We start from the raw sequence: 15,178 nt of genomic DNA, 5'->3' as shown, positions 1-15,178 counted from the left end.
AGGTAGTGCTCTGTACTGCCAATGCTGACCCATCCAGTTGAATTTTAAATAACATCTGTGGTCACCTCGTATAGGTACTGAATAGTACGCATCTTTTAAATCGATGCTTGCCATGTAGTAACCTTTGGAAATCAATTGCTTAGCAGTAACAAAGGTTTCCATCTTGAAATGAATATATTGTACGAATGTATTCAAATTAGTCAAATCTATGATGATGCGACAACCACCATCTTTTTTGTTTTTGATAAAGATGTTGGACACGAATTCCATTGATTCGTGTTGGGTTTTTTCAATTACCCCTTTTTCATAAAGCCGCTCCAGTTCAGCGTGTGCTTTTGATTTTTCTTTGCCTGAAAGCACGAACATTGGAGGCTTGAGTCCAGCGCCAACTAGCTCCGTGCCGAAGAAATTAAAAACGGGAGAAAATCGGGTCTTACCTGCAGCGATCGCGATCTGAACGGCTGCCTGCGTGACGTCATCAGGCGCGCTACTTTACGGTATGTCGTCGTTACAACGTACCCCCCCCCCCGTGGGACACAAAAAAAAGCCGGTAAAGGGAAACTGCAGATGGAAGAGGAGGGCCCTACAGAGGCCTCGGCCTCAGTTACAACGACGGCCCAGGAAGACCCTCCGAAGAAAATGAAACAGAAAAAGTCTGAAATGGAGGATCTTAAAACCTTTCTCGCTGCCGAAATGAAAACCTTTGGAGAGAAGTTTAAAGAGGAACTTGACTCTTTTAAGGTAGATTTTAAAGCAGAAATGCTTTTTACCGTTCAACAAATGCTGGAAATCTGGAAGAGGACGAGGGAGGAAGAGATCAAGGATCAGATGGAAGTGCTGGAAACCAGGCTCGTTTCGGTGGAAACGAAGGTTAAAATGGAGGTGGACCCCATTCAACACGTACTTGATCAACATAGAACAGCGATAACTGAACTTGAGAAATGGGCGACGACAAGTGAGGAAACTGTAAGTCGACTCCTTACTGAAAACCAACGCCTCTCCGATATGGTGATCAAATTAAGTGATAAGTGTACTGATTTGGAGGGGCGTCAAAGACGTAAGAATCTAAGAATTGTAGGGGTGAAAGAAGGAAGTGAGAAGGAAATGGGCACTCGGGATTTTGTGGCAGACCTATTACAAAAAGCCTTAAAATTGGATCACAAACCTTCACTCGGTCGAGCTCATAGAGCGCAGGGACGTCGTATACAAGATGATGCCCGTCCAAGACAAATTATCGTAAAGGTGCAATTGGATCATGAATTTGACGATATAATGAAGAAAATTGTTCGAGGCGGACAGCTCCTTTTTGAAGGTGTGAGATTCAGTATTTACCGAGATTATCCGGCAGAAGTCTTCAAGAAAAGAGCGCTGTTCACTGAGACAAAGAGAATACTGAAGAATGTACCTGATTTGAGATACAGCTTGTTTTATCCCGCAAGACTAAGAGTCTTCTACAAGTCCAAGGAGCACTTTTTTACAGACCATGAAAAAGAACTGGAATATGCCAAAGAAGTCGGTAACATGACCATAGACTGAAGAATTTACATTACTCCTTAGGAGTCAAGCCAGATCTAAAAGGACCTTTAAAGTTCTTTTAAGAGCTTTAAGGACATTCGGAAACCGAAATGGACGGAGGACATTGGATAAAACCGTGATCTTTGTATTTTTGTTTATTAATCAATATTATTATCTGTATATTCATATCTAACTATATATGTAACAACTAATACTTATTAAATATCTATATTACCACTAAAATTATTAACATTAACATTTCTCATAAAAATTTAATACTGTATATGATTGATAACAATGATTAATAATTAATAGTCTTCGATTAACGTAGAAATGAATTACATACTTATATTATATAGGAAGACATGCAAGAGGTAAATTAGCCTACGTCATTAATAAAGTTTAACGTTTTTTCTCTTTATTTTTCAATTTAAAATTAAATTTATAGATTTAGCGAAAAAATTAATATGATATGTAGAGAATAATAACGTTGTGAATTTTTGCTGTTTTTGAACTTTTCTGCAGGGTTACGTGCTTATGCATGTATACATATGTGTATATATATATATATATATATATATATATATATATATATATATATATGTATATTGTGTGTGTGTATGTATGGGTATGTAAATAAGTTAGTTACTCCCAAAGAAGTTATTTGAATGTTAGAAATAATCTTTTTTTTTTTTCGGGCACGGAGCTGGAAATTTTTTTTTTTTACAAAGGCTACGGAAGTCTTTAGAATTCTAGCCACGTTAGTGTGGCTATCACTAACTACACTAATTGTAGATGTAGTTCTTTTTCTTTCACCCTATACTAACCAACTCTATCACTTTTTTCACTTTAAATATTTTTATAACTTAATGTTTGAATGGAAAAATAAGACTAATACAAGGAGATGTGTTCGGAAGAGCGATGTATATGATTTTAAATTCATCTATTTGAGGTTCGGGAGCAGGGTCAGGTTCTATGTGTTGTACCTTCTGCTCGGTTATAGACCACCTTAGAAACAATATGCAAGATGTTAATATGACAAGAGGGGGTCAGGGAATAACATTTTGTAGTTGGAATGTCAAGGGAATCAATGAACCAATTAAGAGAGGTAAAGTTTTGGCACATCTAAATTTAATCAAAACAGATATAATATTTCTTCAAGAAACACACCTTAAAAAGGAATCTCAACATAGACTTAAAGCTAAGTGGATCGCTGAATCATATCATTCCTCCTTTTCCCATAAGTCCAGAGGAGTTGCAATACTCATTCGTAAAGGAATACCTTTTAAGAACTCTTCAACAATAGTGGATATTGATGGTAGATATATTATATTAGTTGGAGAGTTAAATGGAGAAAAAGTGATTCTTCTTAATGTTTATGGGCCTAATTTTGATAACCCCAAGTTTTTTAATAAAACATTTAATAAAATTCCTGAATTTACACAATATAAATTAATAATTGGAGGAGACTTCAATTGTACATTAGATTCATACTTAGATAGATCATCAAGGCAAAAAAAAGTAAAATCTCAATCAAGTGTATTTCTAAATTCATTTATTAATACCACTAATATTAAGGATGTCTGGAGAATAGAAAACCCAACTGGACGGGAATATTCATTTTACTCACCAGTACACAAAACATACTCAAGAATAGATTATTTTTTAGTTGACTCTACGTTTATCCCATTTATTTATAATTCAAAATACCATAACATTATAATCTCAGATCATGCACCTGTAACATTCATGATTAAATTAAATGGAATGTCTGAGAAATAAGCATATTGGAGATTTAACCCACAAATTTTGAATGAAAGATCATGCCAGGAATATATTATTAAACAGATTCAAATATTTTTTGAGGTAAATGACAACCCTGACACACCTACTTCTCTTATGTGGGAAACGTTTAAAGCGTATGTTCGAGGTACATTAATTTCGGCTCAAGCATTTTATAATAAAGAGAACAGGATTAAGCAACAAACATTGGAAAGTGAAATCAAGCAACTAGATATAGAAAATGCGAGAATGCCATCTACTTTAAAACATAATAAAATTGCTGTATTGAAATATAAATTAAATAAAATGTATTCAGAACAAGTAATAAAACTTTATCAAAAAACCAAACAATTACATTTTGAATTTGGAGACAAACCACAAAAATTACTAGCACGTCAGTTACGAAAAATGGAAGGGGAAAAAACAATTCATAAAATTAGAACAGAGACAGGAGAATTATTAAAAATGCCCAAGGACATAAATGATAGATTTCTCCAATACTATCATAACCTTTATTCAACTAAAACCGTAGCACAATCAGAAGGAATAGCAGATTTTTTAATAAAATGTAATTTAAAAGGTTTAGATTCAAACGATAGAGAATTATTAGAAAGGGAGATTACGATAAAGGATATTGAGGAGTCTATTGGCTCTTTAAAAAATGGTAAAGCAGTAGGACCAGATGGTTTAGGTTCCGAATTTTATAAAAAAATTTATGATTTGCTTAGCCCACGTTTACAAAGACTGTATGAGTATATATATATGCAACAGAAACTTCCAGACACTTTAAATGAATCTATAATAACACTTATTCCTAAAGCTGATAAAGATCCGGAAGACCCGGGATCATACAGAGCAATTGCACTTTTAAATACAGATCAGAAAATTTTAACTAAAATACTAGCGCATAGATTAAGTACAGTGATGAATAAATTAATACACCCTGACCAAACAGGCTTTATTCAGAAACGGTACTCATATTATAATCTAAGAAGATTATTTAATATTATATATTCCAAGAGAATTATTAATGAAGATCTAGCAATAATTTCACTTGACGCTGAAAAAGCATTTGATCAGGTCGAATGGCCTTATTTATTTTCGGTGATGGAAAATATGCAGCTAGGGGAGAAATTCTGTACATGGATAAAACTGTTATATACAAATCCCACGGCTAGAATATTTACAAACCAAAGGTTGTCATCTAAATTTAGCCTATCTAGAGGTTGTAGACAAGGATGCCCATTATCTCCATTATTATTTGCGCTTGCTATTGAGCCACTGGCAGAAAGAGTTAGGGGGCATCCGGAAATACATGGGTATAACACAAAGGACACAGTGAATAAAATTTCTCGATACGCAGATGATGTATTAATTTATATTACAAAACCAGAAATTAGTATTCCAAACTTATTAAAGCTAATAACCCAATTTGGTTCACTTTCAGGATATAGAATAAATTGGAATAAAAGTGAAATTATGCCAATAAGGGAACATAACAAACAGATAATACAACAATTTCCATTTAAAATAGTAAATGAAAAATTTAAATATCTAGGTATTTATGTAACTAAGATATATACATCATTATTTAAAGCAAATTTCCCCCCATTACTGAACAAACTACATAAGAATATTCAATACTGGAAAACACTTCCTATCTCAATGGTTGGCAAAATCAATGCCATAAAAATGATTTTTTTACCGCAAATATTATACCTTTTTCAGACAATTCCGATATATCTGGCAAAATTTTTTTTTTTTAAATTGGACTCTATTGTTAATGATTTTATCTGGGATTATAAGAATCATAGGATAAACAAAAGACACTTGTGTAAATCAAAAATAAATGGAGGCTTGGTTTTACCCAATTTTTTGTTTTATTTCTGGGCAGTTAATATTAAAAATATGAATTTCTGGTTGGAAGAAATAGATCAACCACCAGACTGGTTAAAAATGGAAAAGGAAGATTGTTTACCTTTTGATATCGGTTCGATATTATTTGCTACGTCTAAATTAAACAAAAAAATTTATAGGGAAAACCCTATAATATTTAGTGCTATACGAATTTGGAAACAATTAAAAAAGACATTAAAATTAGATAATTTATCACTTTTTCTTCCAATTGTGAATAATCCTTTGTTTAAGCCTTCATGGTTGGACGGGGGTTTTACACAATGGAAGAATTATGGAATTAAAAATATGGGACAACTTTACAAGGAAGGCACTTTTCTGACATTTCAGGAGTTGCAACAGACTTATGGACTTCGAGGAAATGATTATTTCAGATATCTTCAACTTAGAGATTATGTAAAATCGAACTCCCAAAATTTTCGAATTAGAAATTCAGAAATTCTTGATGAATGTTGGAACAAACATCCTAATACAGAAAAATTAATATCTTATATATATAATATCTTATTAGACAGTGACATTCCTTCGACGGACTTACACAGACAAACATGGGAAAAATAATTAAATCAAGTAATAACGAAAGATACTTGGGAAGAAAGTTTGCAACACATACATCAGTGTTCACTAAACGCCAGACATTCTCTAATACAATTTAAAGTAATACATAGGTTACATTATTCAAAAACAAAACTACATAAAATTTTTCAACATATCTCACCTATATGTGATAAATGTCAACATTTAGAAGCTACATTATCTCATATGTTTGCAAACTGCATAAAAATTAAAAAATTCTGGGTAAATATTTTTAGTATAATATCTAAAGTAACCAGCACACAATTGGACCCAGATCCAAAATTAATAATACTCGGAATATTAGAATTAAATCAAACACTTAGAACAACACAAAGAAACTTTATTGATTATAGTTTAATAACAGGAAAAAAATTAATTCTAAAATTTTGGAAAGGCCCTACGGCCCCCACAATCAAAATGTGGATTATAGAAATGACGGAGACCTTAAACGTGGAAAGAATCAGATTTTCCCTGTTGGACAAACAGGAATTATTCGTTGGAACACGGTCTCCTTTTATTGATTACTTAAAGGGTCAGAATAGTTCAGCACAGGAACCTGACTAGCACGCGGGATAAAGAATGGATGAAATACTATACTCTGAAAGGTACGAATATATCTCGAATGAAGTCTTTTTTATTTTAATAAATTTTTCCATTCTTCTTTAACTATCTTTTTCCTTTTTTTTTTAGTTTTTTTTTCTTTTTTTTTTTTCTTCTCTTTCTTTTCTTTCTTTACTTCATCTATCCCTTTAGTTCTGTCTAGTTTAAAAAAAAAAAGGCAAAAAGTATTGGAGACAATGTAATAATAATTGACAATATTATCAATTTAAAAATGTAAGACTGTAATGATGTAAATAGGTTATGTACCTATCTCCAATAAAAAATATTTTCAAAAAAAAAAAAAGAAAGCACGAACATTCGGTTCGGTACATGCTGAACTGGAGGGTTATGTTTATGTATAAATTCTATGGTATATCCCTGGATACTGCTTAAAATATAAGTGTCGGTAGTTAACTTATTCCATGCATCCAGATAGAAGTGTAATCTTCCACCAACCTCCATGCTCCCTTTAATTCATAAGGAACCAGACCCACCTACCTCCATGGTTACCAGTGGTAGGTTTACTTCTTTCTCGGTACCCTTCGTGGACGTTGAGGCGCCGGTGTCTGGGTCTGTGGTTGGGTTGGTGTTGGGGGTTTGTGCATCTTCCACGAAGGCCGGTCTGGGCCATGGCCTAAAAAAGACCGACGTTCGGTGTACCGGGCCTTCGAGCTTTCACCAGTTTGTCTTGTTCGACTGGTGGGTGCATAAGGGTGCTGTTTGTGGCCGAAGTAGGTTTTAGCTGATGTTGCTTTGATGAGCCCCAGGGTTTTTGCCTCCTCATCGAGTTCTTTCACTTGTTTGGATAGATTACCTCCAAATAGTAGAATTGGTGGTTTAGGGGTTCCAGGTTTGCACAGACCTGCAAATTTAGGGTCTAAAGCGGGTTGGATGGCACTCTTCCTAATACTGTTTATTTCGTATTGGGTGTTACAGAATAAAGCAAGTGCATCCTGTTGATCCTGTGACATGTCTTTTTCATCTATTGTGCGGGCGAAAGCTGTAATTCCCGCTGTTAGGACCTTCAGTACTTTTTGGAGTTTCAAGTCCCTGGCTCTAATTGCTGCTCCGACGTGTTTCCATATGCACTGGTTTACAATGGGAACATTCAGTGATGTACAGTTCCCTGGTGGTAAGTGTCTTGCCGTGGTGTCCATTAATGCCTGTCCTTGTAGCTGCTTAAATGACATATAGTCAATACTGGCAGCTAGTTTTGGTTCCAGGTTTTGGCCAGTTAGGTCTGGTTGTATGTATTGGGACACCATGTCCAGTAAATTTTCGTTTTCTTGCACCTCTCGCACACTTGGTGTTTGTTCTGCAAACCCCTCTTCAGGGTCAGCCCGGAATTGACCCCCAGTACTCCCCTCTGACGAGGGAGAAGCACTGTGCAGCCCTACAAGAGGTACTGCTGTAGGACTTACAAATTGCCCACAGTGACTAGCCTCCATCTCCTGGAGCCTGTCACGTTGGAGCATTTGCTCCATCAGCCGCTCCAACCGGCTCCAATGCTCTCGGTCACTGGCCGCTCGCGGCAGCTGAAAGTCGGACTCATCGGAGTCAACGACTCTATCAGATTTTTGCTTTGCCTTACCGCCCGGCCACGGTGTGGATCTGGCCGGTGCGGGGGCGAAGTCGGGCACAGCTGTTCCCATTACGGGCGATTTGTGTGCCGTTGGCCGCTGCTGGCTGCCCGCAACTCCGCGGTCCTCCCCCGCCAGCTTTGTCGCAACCTTCTTATTTTTCTTTGTCCTGTCCATTGGCTCCACCTGTAACACAGTAAGTGGAACAAAAAAGAACGCAGAGTATTTCTTACCTGCAGCTTTTAAATTCTGCCGCTGAGGGGGAACGTCGTTCCACCTGCATGACTGTTTCGCAATGCATGTAGCGATATGACACGCATGCGTCCTGGCGGGGTTCTTCACGTAGTCACTCACGTGACTCCGAAGTAAAATATGTCGTTTGGCTTTTAATACAATCTGACTGCTTTTACTGATGTCTTCATCTCTAATCTAGTTTTCAAATTGAATTAAGACCTATATTGCCCAAGTGGGATTTGAACTCTTGCAGTATTCTTCCAGTTTTCTGTGTTCAGTGCCTTAGAAACATAAAAACATGGAAAAATAGGTGCAGGAGTAGGCCAGCACCCCTATTCAATATGATCATGGCTGATCATCTAAAATCAGTACCCGGTTCCTGCTTTTCCCCCATACCCCATGATTCCTTTAGCCCAAAGAGCTAAATCTATCTCTCTCCTGAAAACATCCAGTAAATTGGCCTCCACTGCCTGTGCCAGCGAATTCTACAGATTCACAATTCTCTGGGTGAAGAAGTTTTTCCTCATCTCAATGATAAATGGGGAAAAGGCAGAGGTTCCAGAGATTCACCACACAGAGAGTGGTGAATCTGTGGAATTCTCTGCCACAGAGGGTAGTTGAGGCCAGTTCATTGGCTATATTTAAGAGGGAGTTAGATGTGGCCCTTGTGGCTAAAGGGATCAGGGGGTATGGAGAGAAGGCACAGGATACTGAGTTGGATGATCAGCCATGATCATATTGAATGGCGGTGCAGGCTCGAAAGGTCGAATGGCCTACTCCTGCACCTATTGTCTATGTTTCTATGTTTACCCCTTATTCTTAAACTGTGACCCCTGGTTTAAGAACTACCCCAACATCAGGAAAAAATTTCCTGCAACTTGCCTGTATAAACCTTTAAGAATTTTATATGTTTCTATAAGATTCCTTTTCATCCTTCTAAATTCCAGTGAATAAAAGCTCAGTCGACCCATTTTTTCAGGGATGAAAGGGTTTTGAAGGGATTAAAAGAAAATCTTTTTCACCCAGAGAGCTGTGAATCTGTGGAATTCTCTGCCTGAAAGGCAGTGGAGGCCGATTCTCTGGATGCTTTCAAGAGAGAGTTAGATAGACCTCTTAAAGATAGCGAAGTCAAGGGATATGGGGAGAAGGCAGGAACTAATTGTGGATGATCAGTCATGATCACAGTGAATGCCGGTGCTGGCTCGAAGGGCCGAATGGCCTACTCCTGCATCTATTCTCTATTGTCTATTGTCTATTGACCTCCTTGCTCCTAAACTCAAATCCTCTCGCAATGAAGGCCAACATGCCATTAGCTTTCTTCACTGCCTACTGTACCTGCATGCTTACTTTCAGTGACTGATGTACAAGCACACCCAGGTCTCGTTGCACCTCCCCTTTTCCTGCACCTCACCTACCCAACCTATCCAAGTCGCCCTGCAGCCTCATAACATCCTCATCGCAGCTCTCACTGCCACCCAGCTTTGTGTCATCTGCAAACTTGGAGATGTCACATTTAATTCCCTCATCTAAATATTTAATATATATTGTAAATAATTGTGGTCCCAGCACACTAGTGCTGAAAGTGACCCGTTAATTCCTACTCTTTGCTTCCTGTCTACCAACCAGTTCTCTATCCATGTCAATCCCCTCCCCCAATACCATGTACTCATTGTGCACACTAATCTCTGGTGTAGGACCTTGTCAAATGCTTTTTGAAAGTCCAGATACACCACATCCACTGGCTCTCCCTTATCCATTCTACTTGTTACATCCTCAAAAAAGTCCAGAAGATTAGTCAAGCATGATTTCCCCTTCATAAATCCATGCTGACTTTGACCGATCCTGTCACTGCTTTCCAAATGCGCTGCCATAACATCTTTAACAATCGACTCAAGCAACTTCCCCACTACCGATGTAAGGCTAACTGGTCTATAATTCCGCATTTTCTCTCTCCCTACTTTCTTAAACAGTGGGGTTACATTGGCTACCCTCCTGTCCACAGGAACTAATCCAGAGTCGAGAGAACATTGGGAAAATGATCACCAATGCATCCACGATATCTAGGGCCACCTCCTTGAGTACTCTGGGATGCGGACTTTCAGGCCCTGGGGATTTATCTGCCTTCAGTCCCAACAGTTTACCTAACACCATTTCCTGACTAATGTGGATTCCCTTCAGTTCCTCCATCCCACTAGATCCTCAGTCCCCTAGTATTTCTGGGAGATTGTTTGCGTTTTCCTTAGTGAAGGCAGAACCAAAGTACTCGTTTAACTGTTCTGCCATTTCCTTGTCTCCCATTATAGATTTTCCTGTCTCTGATTGTAAGAGACCTACATTTGTCTTCAATAAATCATTATCATAAAACTATTGTTACAATATTAATTTGTATATTTCATATCTGCTACCAAGTAGATCACTGCACGGAAGAAAGCAACATACAAAAGGCAAATTACTGCCATAGTTGGTAATTGGGTCCTCACATGGGTAGTACTATTGTACACAATAACAATGATGATTTTTGCCGATTAAACAAATTATTATTAAAGGACCCGGTGCATGGGCGGCACGGTGGCACAGCGTTGTTGCCTAAGAGCGCTTGCAGTAGCAGAGGCCTGGGTTCGATCCCGAACAGGGGGTTTTGTCTGTATAGGGTCAGTGCATTCTCCCCGTGACCTGCGTGGGTTTTCTCCGAGATCTTCGGTTTCTTCCCACATTCCAAAGACGTAAAGAGTTTGTAGGTTAATTGGCTTGGTATATGTGTAAATTATCCTTAGTGTGTGTTAATGCGTGGGGCGCGTTGGTCAGTGCGGACACGGTGGGCCGAAGGGCCTGTTTCGCTGTATCTCTAAACTAAACTAAGACCCTGAAGATTCATCAAGCAAATTTTATGGATAATACCAATTCCAGTCATTTATAGACAGAGGTATTATCCATCATTCTCCATCCTGGCTTGGCTAAGAGATGAGGTCCAGAGCTACCATTTCCCACATTGGAGACCATTGGGCTATCTTTAATCACACTTTACTTGACTTTATCTTGCACTAAATATTATTCCCTTTATCCTGTATCTGTACACTGTGGATGGCTTAATTGTAATCATGTATAGTCCTTTTGCTGACTGGACAGCACGCAACAAAAAAGCTTTCCCCTGTGCCTCAGCACAGGGGAAATAAACTAAACTGACCTAAAGATGTAACTGTACAAAGCCGAAAAAGGTCTTGATTCGCACAGAAAACCAAGGGTGATTGAAACAGGGTTCTTGGTGGGGATAATAGCTTGGGGATGAGGATAGGAAGTTCCCTCTCATCCTGTCAGGCTGATCTTGGGGCAGGTGGGCATTACAAATTCGCCAGCAGCTGCACTGGGATTTGCCAGCGGGCAAAGGATTGGTGTAATTTCACAGGTTGTGTAACCCTGGGGCTGGGTGTGAACCAGATGGGGCCGTGTTTCACTTTCTGAGCCAAGGAATTTAATCAAACACCGTCCAGTTCCTCAGTTGTGTAATCATGTAATTTGTGTTTCATTAGTGAATAGTAATTAATCTAATCTCAGATGTAGCAAAATGGAAACACATGTAAAATATCAAAAACAATTAATGTTATTTAAATTAAGTAAAATAAAGCAGTGACCTTTGCAACTCTCATCAAATTGACCAGAATCTTTTCCAATTCTGATGTCTTTGATCTGAAACATTAACACAGTTTCTGTTCCCACACATGTGGTTTGATCTGCTGAGTGTTTCCAGCATTTGCTGACGATGTTATTTATACGAGTTGATGATCCCCATTTCCCCCCACCAAATAGTTGCATGGTTGGTCGATGGGATAATTCTTATGGCTGCTGCAGAGATTCTACATGATTTCAGCACTTAATAACATTTCAATTGTCTTTAGAGATTTTGATCAGTTTAAAGCTTGTGATAATATCAATTATTCCCAGATAGTTAGCCTGCTAGGGCTTGGTCAGACCAAAACAAGCCTCTAGAAAATGGAAGAGGAGTGGGGAGCAGGCAATCTCAGAGTCACTGTATTCTCCGAGGATATTTGTTCAAGCTGTAGCGGCACCATACGTGGCGAATAAAGATGAGGCGTCAGGCCGGTTTAAAGAATCATTTATTCGGTGGTAGTTGGTGCGCTAACTATAATACAATGTTGTTGCAGCTGAGCGAGGTTGTTCCCTCGTGCTCAGCTGCCAGTTGTCTACTTAGGTCTCGTGGTGAGAGAGCTTTTGTATCGGGACACTCCCTCTAGCCCATGACGTCACGTGCCCGCCCTCGTATCTTCTGACGAGGGTTCGAGCATGAGTGGCCCTGTTTAGGCTGTCGCCACAAAGCGGTATTTAAATTCCACATGCTGGCACTTTTCAGGATGCTGCTGGAGGGAATAAACAACATTTTGAGACCAGCGAGACCAAGCGCAGGCTCGTCGATTGTTTCGCTGAACTCCTCCACCTAGACCTACATGATCTCCCGGTTGCTAAACACTTTAACTCCCCCTCCCATTCCCACATATAGAAACATTGAAAATAGGTGCTTTATGTCCTGGGCTTCCTCCACTGTCAGAGTGAGGCCCAATGCAAATTGGAGGAACAGCACCTCATATTTTGCTTGGGCAGCTTACAGCCCAGCGGTATGAATCAAAGATCTTAGAGCAGAGCTCTGCTCTAAGATCTTTGGTATGAATATTGACCTCTAACTTCAAGTAAACCTTGCTTTCCCTCTCTCTCTCTCTCTCCATCCCTCCCCCATCCTAGTTCTCCGACCAATCTGACTGTCCTCCTGATTAAATTTTACATTGTATGTCTCATTGTCACCTTCCCTTAGCTAACAATGATCCATTCTACATTTCCCTTAAAATTCGTCCCCTTTGATCCCTCGTTTTCACACCTCACCCTTCCATTTCCCTCTCCCCTCTCAGTCTGAAGAATGCTCTTTACCCGAAACATGACCCATTCCTTCTCTCCAGAAGCTCCTTCCGTGACCCATTCCTTCTCTCCAGAACTCTCCTGTCCCGCTGAGTTACTCCAGCATTTTGTGTCTATCTTCGGTGTAAACCAGCATCCACAGTTCCTTCCTACACATTCAGAAAGTAACAGTACATTGCTACAAAAGGAAGGTTTCTAATACTCTCTGCATACAGAGAAATGGTTTAATCTCATTCTCTTTTTGATGTTTATAGCTAGACTGGGTGGGCAGACTTCCCCATTTGCTGCACACACACGTTGCAGTAAAACATCAACAATATGTTACCCGATTGTTCAGAAAAGCTAACCTGTTCAGCATCTGGTCCACCTGCCTCTGCATTATCTTCAACCCTCACTGAGTTGCATGTTCCTGTGCTCCCTTTAAACTCAATGAATTCACTGGAAAATTTAGTGCACTACTACGAAGCGTTTTTAAACAAAAGAAGTGCTGGTAGAAGTAGCAAGTTCTGGGCCATCCAACACTTTATATCCTCGAGGCAGTGCATAAGGCTGAGTAGATTTGATCGGTTGTTGGGTTTCACGGGGAGATAGAGCTGTGTATCGTCTGCATAGCAGTGGAAAGAAATGCCGTGCCTTCGAATGACTTGTCCGAGGGGGAGCATATACAGGGAGAAGAGAATGGGGCCTAGGGTGGAGCCTTGTGGAACCCCGCAGCAGAGGCTAGATGGGGAAGAGAAAGAGTTGCCTATGTTTGTAGAGAAACCACTACCTTTGAGGTAGGAAACAAACCAGCTCAGGGCAGTGCCATCAACACCAACCCCGTACCGGAGACGGTCAATTAGGATGGTGTGGTCTACTATATCAAACGCTGCGCTGAGGTCGAGAAGGAGCAGGATTGCACAGGAGCCGGAGTCGATTGCGCGAAGCAGGTCGTTGTGTACCTTCAACAAGGCAGACTCTGTGCTGTGGTGGGCCCTGAAACCCCCTGATTGGAAACTTTCCAGGATGGTATTTTGGTGAAAGTAAGGCATTAGTTGATCTAGAATTACCTTTTCAAGGACTTTTGAAAGGAAAGGCAGTTTGGAAATAGGTTTGGAAATAGAATAGGGATGTTTTAGGTCAGGATGACTGGTATTTATAGCATTTATAATATAATAAATATAATCCATGTTCACCAGCGATGTTGTCTGACTACTTGCTTTACTAAAGCACTTTGTGTGTTTTTTGGTAATTTCCTCAATGCTTGCCTGCTATGAACTATCGCTTCTATAAGTGCTTCTGCGAGATTCTACCCCAGGAGGTTTGGAATGGGAGGTTGGTGACATGTATTTGAGGGCACCTTGGACATTCTTCGAGACAACCTCAAGTGGCTCTGGTTCAAGGAGGCCTGGCTATGACTGCATCATTTCCAGCTGCACTGTAGCTTTCTGGGAGCGACGCTGATGTTGGTTTCCACATTCCTAGCATTGATTTGGAGGACTTTGCAGAGACGGTTATCTCTTACTCGTGCATTGAGTTTCTTGCTGTACTTAGTCACACAGGAGGGCAGGTAGGCCAAGGGCTTTGTACAAGGTTTTAGGTCTTGATCTCTTAATGACGTTTTCTTCAGATGGACAGAATACTTCTGCACAACCAGAAGCCTGGGATCTGGAAAGCTGTTGTCCTGAGCAAGAACAGGAGATTCAAATTGAGTAGAGTTTATTGACCTGAGGTAGGAGAGGAGATTCATGTCAGATCAAGTTTATTGTCCTATGTGCAAGTATGGTGAGGTACAACTACCAATGAAAATCTTTCTTGCAGTGGTAACACAGGCAGATAGACTCCAATAACACAAAAAAACATTATACATAGATTACACAAAAATAAACAAGACATCAGTGCAAATCAATAGAAAAACAAGTCAATGATATAGCAAGAGGTGATGCATAGTGTTCTGTTGTCAACGTAGGATTAGGGTAGTGTGGGTTGGATCAAGAGTACTTCACCTATCACCACACCAGCCTTTGCAAACCCATACATCATTCTCTGACATTTCTGCCTCCTTCATCAGGATC

This window comes from Amblyraja radiata, chromosome 26 (genome assembly GCF_010909765.2).
Source record: "Amblyraja radiata isolate CabotCenter1 chromosome 26, sAmbRad1.1.pri, whole genome shotgun sequence".
In the NCBI taxonomy this organism is placed as follows: domain Eukaryota; kingdom Metazoa; phylum Chordata; class Chondrichthyes; order Rajiformes; family Rajidae; genus Amblyraja; species Amblyraja radiata.
The sequence above is the reverse complement of the archived record's forward strand: the minus strand, read 5'-3'. Positions refer to the sequence as shown.